This window comes from Sabethes cyaneus, chromosome 2 (genome assembly GCF_943734655.1).
Source record: "Sabethes cyaneus chromosome 2, idSabCyanKW18_F2, whole genome shotgun sequence".
Taxonomy (NCBI): Eukaryota; Metazoa; Arthropoda; class Insecta; order Diptera; family Culicidae; genus Sabethes; species Sabethes cyaneus.
This window is the reverse complement of record NC_071354.1, coordinates 38,616,351-38,628,785: the sequence shown is the minus strand read 5'-3', so window position 1 is coordinate 38,628,785 and position 12,435 is coordinate 38,616,351. Positions and strand designations below refer to the sequence as shown.

The 12,435-nt window shown below is 37.0% G+C and overlaps 1 protein-coding gene across 1 annotated transcript in view; it reads right to left on the bottom strand.

Moving 5' to 3' along the window:
- The window catches only part of LOC128735310 (neuroligin-4, X-linked-like), a 163,768-nt gene that overhangs the window by 135,607 nt on the left and 15,726 nt on the right, over positions 1-12,435 (bottom strand). The gene's annotated exons all lie outside the window — the stretch shown is intronic.

The following is a 12,435-nucleotide window of genomic DNA, read 5'->3' as shown; positions in this document are numbered from 1 at the left end:
CTCAATAAAGAGGGCTTGAAAAGTACCAACCCCTTCCGGAAGCTAATTTCCGCAAACTCATTTCAAGGGATCCAATTTCACGCCTCATTCGCTTGTCCAGTGTGTCATTCGCATGACACCCCCACCAACATCAACAGTGGCTCGTATTCAAGTGCGGGCTTCATTCAGTATCAGCTCAGTTTTGCACACTTTCAAGCTAATTGGCAAATAATGTGCACCGGCGGAAAAAAAAGTCTCGAGGCCCGTATGCGTTCTGGCTGCACAGAATCACGGTGCGAATTTAAACCAACCGACGAGCGCCGGAAAGACGTAAACTTTGAACTTGTTTAACGCTAGTTTTTGGGAAAATAAAATAACCGAGGCCAAACTATTTCTTGCGCAACACCATCGAGAAACGCGTTGCGAAGCAAAATGGAAAACTGCGGAAGGTGATTTGAATTCCCTAACAACAGTTTTTCTTTCTTTTATTTATTTTGCCTCCACTTTTCTTAAGTTTGATTGAGAGTACTTGTTCCCCACTCAACCTTGAACACTAGAGCTATGTGCGATTATTCGCGTACCAACCGCGTAGCAAAGGTCTTTCGTGGAAAGCATCCACTTGCCTGCCGTTGTCGAGGGGAAATTTTAACAATGGAAATTAATAAAAAAATCTCTATCGGAAGTTTGAAACTTTTGGTTTTACAGGTTGGTACAAATACAATTAGGCTGTTTTGAATCTTTTTAAGATTGCTCCTTAACATAGAAATGTACAATCACGATCGATGCGCATTGATATAAAAGAAGATTCTTTTATCAAACAGTAAAGCGTGACTTTGATAGTATGTCCGTGATAAATATGAAGTAACAGAGGCGAATGCCAAAATAGGTAGAAAAATAAATGAAGTAAATTAATCCTTTTCTAAATATTACTTAGAAATTGTTTTTCAAAAAATTTTCCTCATAACTGGCAAAACTCCAAAGAAAAGTCGGATAACTGATATAAAAGTTTTGGAATTTTGGATTCCAAGTTAAGAGCGGTTCACAACAGCGTTTGATCAATTGCGGGCGACTGTGTTACAAAAGGTGTTGTATTGGCACTACACTTTAGATGACAGCCCCATCACGAGACTCGATAACGTAGCCCTAGTAAGGCAACCTACGTGATTGATTGGAAGGCTCTGAACGAGAGAAAGTATATTTTGTGGATAAAATGCCGTTTCCTCAATTATAACATCAACAATGTGCGCTGCTCGCACTAAAGTAGACCAGTCGATGAGATGGATGTGTCCTACGTGAACGTGGCTGGAGGCAACGTACGACAGTTGCTCCACACGGGACATCAAAATCGCCCAGGTCGGTAGGGAAGAAATGTATAGACCGGTGACAGGACCCCATAGCCGAGCAAAGTTTTAGAGCAAATTGTCATCTGACATTGAAATTACTAATTGTATTATAGTAAACAACGCTGCTATTCAAATGATGTTTCATGTTCATAAGAAATTTATTAAAGTCATTAAATTTACCAAGTATTTAATGGATAATAGTAGAACATGATAGATCAAATCTCTACCGTTTTCTATTAATGATAACCATTTGCATCAACTTCTTGCATCCTGTTGAAATGTTGTGAGTGTCCATGTTATTGTCATTAAGATGAATGCGTCTTTCAAACAGCCGTTCTGAAAAAAGAGATTCAGTAAAAATAGATATCCGATGAAATTATGATATATCTTACCTTGTATGTACTTCACCTTTTCCATTTCCAAAGCAATTGTTTTTGGGTGACGTTTGGGGTTATTTGAATTTATTCACGTGACCGATTTTCCTTTAAATCCTTCGGGCCATATAACGTTCATCAGTAATTTAACGAAGACATAATCACTATCTCTCGCCTCTACTGACACTTTGACTAACGTTTCGCTGTCTGGAAATCTCTGTACATGTTTAAATGCTTCTTTTTGTGTAGACAACAGCTTCGAAACCAACGCTTTCTGCAGTTTTGCATCTGATAGATCGGTCTTTGAGCTTGGAAATTTTCCTTTTTAACCGTGCTACCTCTGCACTATGAGATATCAGGCGGACAAAAATCAGAAAACTGACTTTCACTAATCCGCTTAATGAAATTTTCTATTGATAGCAAACACTTCAATTAAGAAAAATCCAAAATAGCAAGTCTCTAGTCGATGTTGTTTCTGAGATAGAGGCTGTCAAAGTTGAAAAACGATATGACATATACGCTTTTTGCCATTCAAACACGTTTACTTTCAAATCAATTTTTGAGCACTATTTCCAAAATTGAATCTTATGTATTATATATCATTAGAAAGGTAATGAAATGAGCTTTCCGAAAAATAAATGGTTTAGACGGCTAGAGGAAAAATTATAATAATAAAAAGCATGAGAAGAAAGAAAATATAGAAAAATAAGAGAATTTTCTGCTTTCTTAGTCGAGAACTTTTTTTCTCCAGATATCTCCAGGTTGATTCCGCCTTCTGGGTTAAATCTCAGGTATATACTATCAACTTATGAAAGAATTACGTGCCACCATGCGCCACTCTGGGAAATATAGTGTTTTGAAAATTTCTAGTCACCACGGGAGATTTCAAGATTAAATATATTTCCAGCGAATAACACACACACACACATACACACACACACACACACACACACACACACACACACACACACACACACACACACACACACACACACACACACACACACACACACACACACACACACACAAACACACACACACAAACGCGCGCGCACAGGTAACTAACTGATCAACGTGAAATTATGTCAACAGAAGAAGCATTTAATGTAATCATATTTAGAAACTGAGTTAAACAGATTTCAATATGAAGTAATTCATAGGGAGTCACTATCGAGATTTCCTCCATACAACGTTAATGGAACTATGCAGAAAACATGCGCCCCTCCTGTTAAGTTCATCGAAGAAATGTCTTCGAAAATTGTAAATTGCAATCCATATTGAGTGGGCTGAATTTTTATACCTATGGCCTATTTCAAGATATGTTCTAGGTCTGCTGAACTTATGGACCAATTTCGGTAAATCTTACAAAGCTTATATGGGACGAATGAATAACTTAACTGGCCTGATAAACTCCATTAAGTTAAATACCATAATTACCAGTGAAATGCATTATATTGCACAAATAAATAGCACAATTAAATAATAGAACTATACAAATTTGTATGAAATTATTACTTTTATTTAAATACATACAAAAGTATCCAGAACATCAAAATTTATTATGTTGATTCTATGTTGAAAATGCATCTTTTTCATTAAAATACATTATTTAGTCATAAAAATGTCTGGAAGCTTCAGGTAAACGTATTTAAACATACTCTTACTAACAATTCAGATAGAATAACGCATGCCCCGGATATTCAAAACACCATATCTCCCAAACTACCAATATTGTCTTTTCTAGTTAAGTGATTCTTATGTAGAATTTGTCTGGGGAACATTTTGAGCATATTTATTTGAAAATAAAATTGGGGGTGTTTTGAGATATTCGCATTTTTGGTTTTAAATTGCGAAAAAATGTATGATCTTGACAAATTAGATCAAAACTGATAACATCATTCGATTGCGCGGTCAAAAACCCATAGAAAAAGTATATTGGCATGTCTCCACATCAAACTGTTGCAGAGATATTTAAGCCCGAAAAATGACTTTTTTTGAAAATCTGTAAAAAAGGAAGCAGCGCCACTGCTAGGGAAATTGATCAATCGGCGTAAAACTTCGGGAAACTGGTTGTAGGGTCGGAATGAACAATTATGCCAACTTTGGTTGAAATCGCTGATGGTCGAATCCAAACGTTTGAGGTGGAATGACCCATATTAGTTTTTCACATATGACAAAGGTAAACAGTTAAACCCTTTTCAAAATATGTTCGTGAAACGTTTACAAATGTACTCTAACAACATATTTTAATAATATCAACTAGAAAAACGTCAAAAATCCTAGAAAAAAATCGAAAATATTTTTGTCCGCCTGCTTGTATGGAAATCCCCCATAGTGCTCTGTTTCCAATCCACAGGAACATACTAAAATTGTAAAAATAAATAGTAACATTAAAATGGCAGTTATACCTTTTTCAACTGACTGCTTCAGAGTATCATCGGAGTTTGCAGTTTGCACGGTCATCATGGGCCAAAGCGTTGTTAGAGGACTCAACCGGATGGGTTTCGTTCATCACTGGTGGTAAATTTTCATTGCTGATACATTTTTATCCGGTTATTTTCATACAGGAAGAATTGTAGAGGAGATGAATATAAGGTTATGGTATGAATGCATCTAATTTTCATACTTACGTTAACGTCGGTAAATTCATCATGTAAAAATTGAAAGTTTGTAGCATGGGTAATGTGCAGAAGCGAATTTCTTTTAACTAAAACTTTTAACTTTTTTTTTTTTGACGTAGGACTACGTCTTACGGCAAGGTTTGCGATAGGGTGCCATTCCAAAAAATCAATAAATTCGAGCGTTACGAAAACTGAAAGATTCTGAGTGCTGATCAGTGCACTATGGGGGATTTCCATACAAGCAGGCGGACAAAAATATTTTCGATTTTTTTCTAGGATTTTTGACGTTTTTCTAGTTGATATTATTAAAATATGTTGTTAGAGTACATTTGTAAACGTTTCACGAACATATTTTGAAAAGGGTTTAACTGTTTACCTTTGTCATATGTGAAAAACTAATATGGGTCATTCCACCTCAAACGTTTGGATTCGACCATCAGCGATTTCAACCAAAGTTGGCATAATTGTTCATTCCGACCCTACAACCAGTTTCCCGAAGTTTTACGCCGATTGATCAATTTCCCTAGCAGTGGCGCTGCTTCCTTTTTTACAGATTTTCAAAAAAAGTCATTTTTCGGGCTTAAATATCTCTGCAACAGTTTGATGTGGAGACATGCCAATATACTTTTTCTATGGGTTTTTGACCGCGCAATCGAATGATGTTATCAGTTTTGATCTAATTTGTCAAGATCATACATTTTTTCGCAATTTAAAACCAAAAATGCGAATATCTCAAAACACCCCCAATTTTATTTTCAAATAAATATGCTCAAAATGTTCCCCAGACAAATTCTACATAAGAATCACTTAACTAGAAAAGACAATATTGGTAGTTTGGGAGATATGGTGTTTTGAATATCCGGGGCATGCGTTATTCTATCTGAATTGTTAGTAAGAGTATGTTTAAATACGTTTACCTGAAGCTTCCAGACATTTTTATGACTAAATAATGTATTTTAATGAAAAAGATGCATTTTCAACATAGAATCAACATAATAAATTTTGATGTTCTGGATACTTTTGTATGTATTTAAATAAAAGTAATAATTTCATACAAATTTGTATAGTTCTATTATTTAATTGTGCTATTTATTTGTGCAATATAATGCATTTCACTGGTAATTATGGTATTTAACTTAATGGAGTTTATCAGGCCAGTTAAGTTATTCATTCGTCCCATATAAGCTTTGTAAGATTTACCGAAATTGGTCCATAAGTTCAGCAGACCTAGAACATATCTTGAAATAGGCCATAGGTATAAAAATTCAGCCCACTCAATATGGATTGCAATTTACAATTTTCGAAGACATTTCTTCGATGAACTTAACAGGAGGGGCGCATGTTTTCTGCATAGTTCCATTAACGTTGTATGGAGGAAATCTCGATAGTGACTCCCTATGAATTACTTCATATTGAAATCTGTTTAACTCAGTTTCTAAATATGATTACATTAAATGCTTCTTCTGTTGACATAATTTCACGTTGATCAGTTAGTTACCTGTGCGCGCGCGTTTGTGTGTGTGTGTTTGTGTGTGTGTGTGTGTGTGTGTGTGTGTGTGTGTGTGTGTGTGTGTGTGTGTGTGTGTGTGTGTGTGTGTGTGTGTGTGTGTGTGTGTGTGTGTGTGTATGTGTGTGTGTGTGTTATTCGCTGGAAATATATTTAATCTTGAAATCTCCCGTGGTGACTAGAAATTTTCAAAACACTATATTTCCCAGAGTGGCGCATGGTGGCACGTAATTCTTTCATAAGTTGATAGTATATACCTGAGATTTAACCCAGAAGGCGGAATCAACCTGGAGATATCTGGAGAAAAAAAGTTCTCGACTAAGAAAGCAGAAAATTCTCTTATTTTTCTATATTTTCTTTCTTCTCATGCTTTTTATTATTATAATTTTTCCTCTAGCCGTCTAAACCATTTATTTTTCGGAAAGCTCATTTCATTACCTTTCTAATGATATATAATACATAAGATTCAATTTTGGAAATAGTGCTCAAAAATTGATTTGAAAGTAAACGTGTTTGAATGGCAAAAAGCGTATATGTCATATCGTTTTTCAACTTTGACAGCCTCTATCTCAGAAACAACATCGACTAGAGACTTGCTATTTTGGATTTTTCTTAATTGAAGTGTTTGCTATCAATAGAAAATTTCATTAAGCGGATTAGTGAAAGTCAGTTTTCTGATTTTTGTCCGCCTGATATCTCATAGTGCAGTGATGGTAAAAACTCAAAATCTCAAAACTCATCAGAAATCAGAATCAACTGTGAATCATGTCAGCTTGATCCTATGCAGAAAAAAATCACGCGTGAGTTTTTCTGTTTTCATATCAAGAAGCACAAAACTCACACATATTTCTTCCCGTTTGATCACATTCTGCTTTGCTTCAACTGCTACCTGGAGCTATGCACATATACATACAAATTCCTTGTTGAACAGCATAGCCATTCTCTCGTGCGATACGTAGCTATGAGTAAGCGTGAGGGAATAAATCTCTAAATCAATCGTAAAGTTAAACTAAAACGCACATTCAAATTACATGTTTATCTAATTCTTATTAGGCTTGTTACTTTCTAGTTCAAAAAATGTCGATTCACGCGAAGAATATGTAATAAAATGTAAATTCCACCAATATGTTTGCCATCTTAATTCATGAATGTGTGTTGTATTTTTCGCTGCTGTGCTGACGTTTTCTCTGACGGTAGATTCTCTTTTGCTCTTTGGTTCGTTGTATGAAGTGCCAGCTGTGGAAGAATTAAGCAAAATGCTCACAGTTGAATTTGGTTCACATCGCATAGCAACAGAGACATCGCGTATAATGGCGAGAAAAATTAATATGCGAGTTTTGCACTTGTGATCGATTGGAAAATCTTCTACGCATCAACCCCAATAAAGAAACTGATTGATTTCAAAGTACACACTTTTGAAAAATTGATAATAATGAAACTTCGTCCAGCTGGAAATCCTCGCTTCGTTATTGATTGCAAAAGACGCCATCATATTTCTAACGTATTTTTAGAAGAAAACAAAAAGACAAAACCACCCCGTCCCAACAGGTCGAAGTTTCTCCACGACGATTGAACCTAGACCAACTTGATGTCTGTGCTTGGGAAGTGCGCCAAAAACAGTGACAAAGTCTGCCCGTCCCAAAACAATTTCTTACGAACGTGAATAAACCTAGTCCAATTTGATACCTGTGCTTGGGAAGTACGCCATAGTGTAAAACCAACCCTTTTCTCCAACCGAAACCGATATTATCGTTTGAACATGGAACCTAGTCCAATTTGATGTCCTGAAAGTAAACAATTTTGTTAAAATAGAAAACCACCCATTTCCTTTCAACCGAGTTTATCTTTAAACATTGAATGTAGTCCAAATTGATGTTCTGAAGGTGAAATGTCATAGAAAAGTGAGCGGGAACCCTTCCCTTTTACCAGGTCGTATCTATATAGGTACTGCAAGATATTATTCGGAACCGTTGTCTTACAAGGAAACAGGGCTGAAGAAATATTTGTGCATGTGACGTAAGGCAGCAATTCTCAAAGGAAGGAAAATCAGCGACTTTTTTATTCGAGAATAGTTTTGAACGTTGCAAAAGAATCCGTAGTGATGTCAATGTTTGTTTGACCAGTAAGGCAGTCAGGTAAACAACATTCTGCAAACAACTTTAACTTATTGACATAGTAGCTTTCAATCATGGAAAAGAATAAAACGCTGTAAAAAAATTATCGAATTTCAAAAATTTGGATTTCTCAACCTGCAGCACAGTCAAGTCACTTTAATATAACAATTTTTGATGTCATCAAAATTCATATATATGTAAATAGTGTTGTTAGATGTTAGATTTGAGGTTCTATTAACATTCATTTAAAAATAATCGCATTTTCTCAACCTGCAGTTAGACTCAACGTATGCTGCATGTAGCGTTTATACATGAAGAATCATATTATTATTCGATCCTATTTGTACCCAAAAACCACAGCCCGACAAATCCGCCTTAGTGTCGCCCAATCAAAGATTTTTCCGGGATTTTGAGCTCCATAGCGTACGCACGGTTCCGTAGCGAATCATTGGGCAGGTTTCAAGGGGCCTCGCGCAATTACGGACGAAATTTTTAGCATCCTACAGATCTTGTAGAAATGTCGGGAGTACAACGTGCCCGCGTGTCACGTTATTGATTTCAAAGCAGCTTACGATACAGTCGATCGATGATCTGACGAGTGGGCACAAGAGATACAACTTTCACCAAGGGTAGCCAACTTCTAGGCTTTGAAGATGACTTTGACTTCATAGTGAGGAACTTTGCGACCGTGGAGGCAATCTACGCCAGACTGAAAGCGGTGTCTAGGAGAACTGAGCTAAAAAGAAATGCATCGAACACCAAATACATGAAAGGAATGGTCTCAAAGGGAACAAATGCGCACCTCCCACAGACGGTAACCGTCGACCGCGACGAACTACAAGTGGTAGATGGCTTATTTATTTGGGAGAGATTCCCATCGTTCATCTGGTGAGAATCGGTAGGCCACGGTAGGCCGGACATGTCGCATGGATGCCGAACGACAGTGCGATGAGAACAGCTCTTTTCAACAACCCCACCGGAACCAGGAACAGGTTGACTCGACCAGGTCAACGGTGATTTATGACTTCGGAGACGACGACGAGTTGCCCAAGATCGAGTTGAATGGAGTCGACATTTGTTATTTTTTATATAATTTTTCTGTTTTATTGATTCAGTTATTTTTGTAAATATTCCTTTTATACTCGTTTGTTGTGTTACTTTTATATTATTATTCATATTTTTATTTTAGTATTTTTTGCTCGATTTTTCAGAAATCTTTTACGATGATTCACGAGTTATAACGTTTTGACATTAGCCGTGCTCGAAAAACTTGGAAAATGAAATTTAACTTTACACTAAATGCACGAGCCTCAGTGTTCCCCATCCTAATCATGCCTTCTGTTCACCATTAGGCATATGGACGATAAACATAAGGACGTTAGGCTTACGGTCGCTAGGGCATTGTGGGCGATGGTAATAAATACATTAGACATGATGGACGTTAAGCATATTGGACGTTAGGCATAATGGTCGTTAAGCATAATGGAAGGGGGCCCTGTAGCCGCAAAGTTACCGAGTCTGCTTTAACAAGTGAGTGGCCTTGGGTTCGAATCTTAGTAGAATCAGGCCAATCGATGCTAAATAAGTTTAGCTTAGGTTTATTCTCAGGCCCCTCCACATCCTTCCTACTAAATTCTGAACAATGATGCCTCTTGCCAGCGCAAGTTATAAGAGTGGTACTTGCTTAAGATGCGAATGAAGCCTGTTGTTCAAGGGCAAAATTATACCTAGTCTCCGCACTTCCTGGCTCTAGAGCTAGATTGGTTGAAAAGTAGAAGGAAGCGCAGAAGGAAAAAAGGGGTGAAAACACCGACGCTTGAGCACGGATGATAAGCAGCCTATGGCGATACTGCAAACATAACGTAATGCGGAGTGAGTCGTATTACCTACGAATGGCCGAAACACAAATGGGCGAATTACGAATGGCCGTAACTGAAATGGACGAAATAACAAACGGCATAGTAGTTCTAATGGCTGAAATAAGCACGACCGCCGGGGATTAACCAGGGCACTGACATCTGTACATCACTCTATCACGAATATTGTAACGTTTGATATAAGGTACACCGGGGCAAGTGGGAGCTAAAAAATGCAGAGTTTGGGTTTATTCCACTGTGTTTTCTATACCTATGATTATTTCAACATTCTTTTAGCACAGAAACTCTTCAGTGGTATCATTTCGAAGGATTAATTACGAAAAAGGCCTAGCAATTTACATGAAATGAATCTGGAGGAGAATTTTCAAAATAATGGCGATAGGTCCCACTTGCCCCATTTACGCAAATAACGCTCAAATTGAAAGTCTAATTTTGATGTTTGGAATGCCTGTTATAAATAATCTATAATTTTAATACATGCGTTTGAGTTGTATCTTTCATTTCTAGAAAGGTTCGGTTGGAGAAAATGAGGTTGAGGAGAGTAATGAGCTCCGTTCCCACTTACCCCGTATTCCCATTTGCCCCGGGGTACCTTATCAATTGCTTTTTCGGGCCCACAACAAATCCTTCCCCGGATAGGATAGGGTGTTCGTAAGATACTGGCACCATCTGTAGTTTAGATGCACATGTTTCAGCTTTGTGTAAAGTATTTAGCGAGCGAGGTTCGATTCTTGCCATTAAAACATGGTATCTTGTCAGCGATCTGGTTTTCGTTACAGGGAGAAAAGGCCCTTACAGTATTAGATTTGTCTAAAACCTACACGAAAGTATCTTTTAATTATTTTGATGATAGTTTAAGCAGTTTAACATTGACCTTAAAATATTACTTTTATCAATATTTTTCGAGAATTACAGTAATGTTGATTAATCGGTAATTTTGATTAATCCCCCTAAAAGTGCATTAAAAAATTTATTTTTGGTCAGTTTCAATATAACATGTTGATGTGTTCTGCCAAGTTTTATAGTATATTATTACAAGAAATTTTGCTGAAGACAGTCACGTTGCATCTCTTCAGCAAAAATAGAAAAATCCTTTTTCTGAATCGTTAAAATCAATTTTTCTATTTTAGTTGTTTTTGTAGTTGTTGTATGACATTTTCAAGTTTTACAACGTTGTACAAATAGTAAAAATACATAACTTTGCTGAATGTCGTATACCTCTATCTTTGCTCGTTTAGGAACTGTAGAACTTATAATATAAAAATACCCTAATTACTCTCGAATTACTCGCAAAAAGGCATCATTTTATTCAAAAACTCTCCTTAGAGAATCAGAATAGTTTCATGTAGATTGAAAAGTTTTATAAATCATGTTTTAAAGCACCAAAGTTGAACAAAATTTATAGGCTGACAAAATCGGGATAAAAAGCTGATAAAATCCGGGGTAGACAAATTCAGGGATAGACAAAATCGGGAGCTTACAAATTCGGAACAATACTGTATTCGTTTTCGGCAAGATTCAGCGCAGTAGAGGTTCGGCCTTTCGTGTTTTGGCCTTATGTAATCAGGCCAAATACGGGTTCTCTTTTTGGTATTCGGTCAAATACAATTTCAGTCTTCTGTGATAATTGTTGCAGCTCGATCATTTGGATTTCGGCTATTTGTTATTCGACCACTCGGTACCAGCCCGGTGAATCGATGTGAAGGCTAAGAAAAGCTAATAAGGGTCGGTCCAAGGTGAACCTAGGAAACATAAACGCATAAACCTAAACAGATCGGGTAGCCTTCCGCAGTGGCCGGCACTTCCGACGACGACGGCGAAACTCGCGGCCTGCGACCTATTATCAGCCATTAAATTTTTTTTATGGCTTAATGCCGAAAGGTCGTTATGCCAAATATTTTTTTGAGAAATGGTTCGTTATGTTTATGCCAATGTTTGTATGGCAAACTACGTTATACCAAACTGTATTATGCCAAATGAATATCTATTAAATGGACGGCTCCGGTTCTCATTGTATTGTGACCGAGTGATGAAAGGCTCAAGTGCGTATTCATAGGAAAGCAAAGTTTTATAGCTTATAGCTAACATTCATTATGCCTACCGTCCATTATGCCTATCATCCGTTATGCCTACCATCCATTATGCCTATCGTCCGTGCGCATAACGTTGCGCACCCAGTCATGCCAATGATAATGCGTATCGAACAAGATCTTCAAATATTCCTCAAACATCTTAAATATATATAGAAAAGTTGCAGTTATAGTTTAATTGGGAGAGCCCTTATTTTTTCTACACTCATATTTGCATAATACCCTAGATTTATGATGAAAACAAAACTCGAGAAAAAGCTGGATCGCCAAAATACGCGGCATACAAATCAGAGAAAACTATAAGCATAGGTAGGACGGTATAAAACTTGTAGTGAGTCTCCACTGGGATTTAGCCATCCTGTGTCAGCTTTTTTGCTGCGCGTATAATGATAGGCTCGGTATAAGAAACACGTGAAAGTTTCATACTTGCAGCTTCTCATTTGTCGTTAATTTTACACCGAATTCTCGCCAGCCTTGTCCGTTATACTGTTGTCTGAAGTGCGCTTGACAGCACGTAAAAGTGCCATATT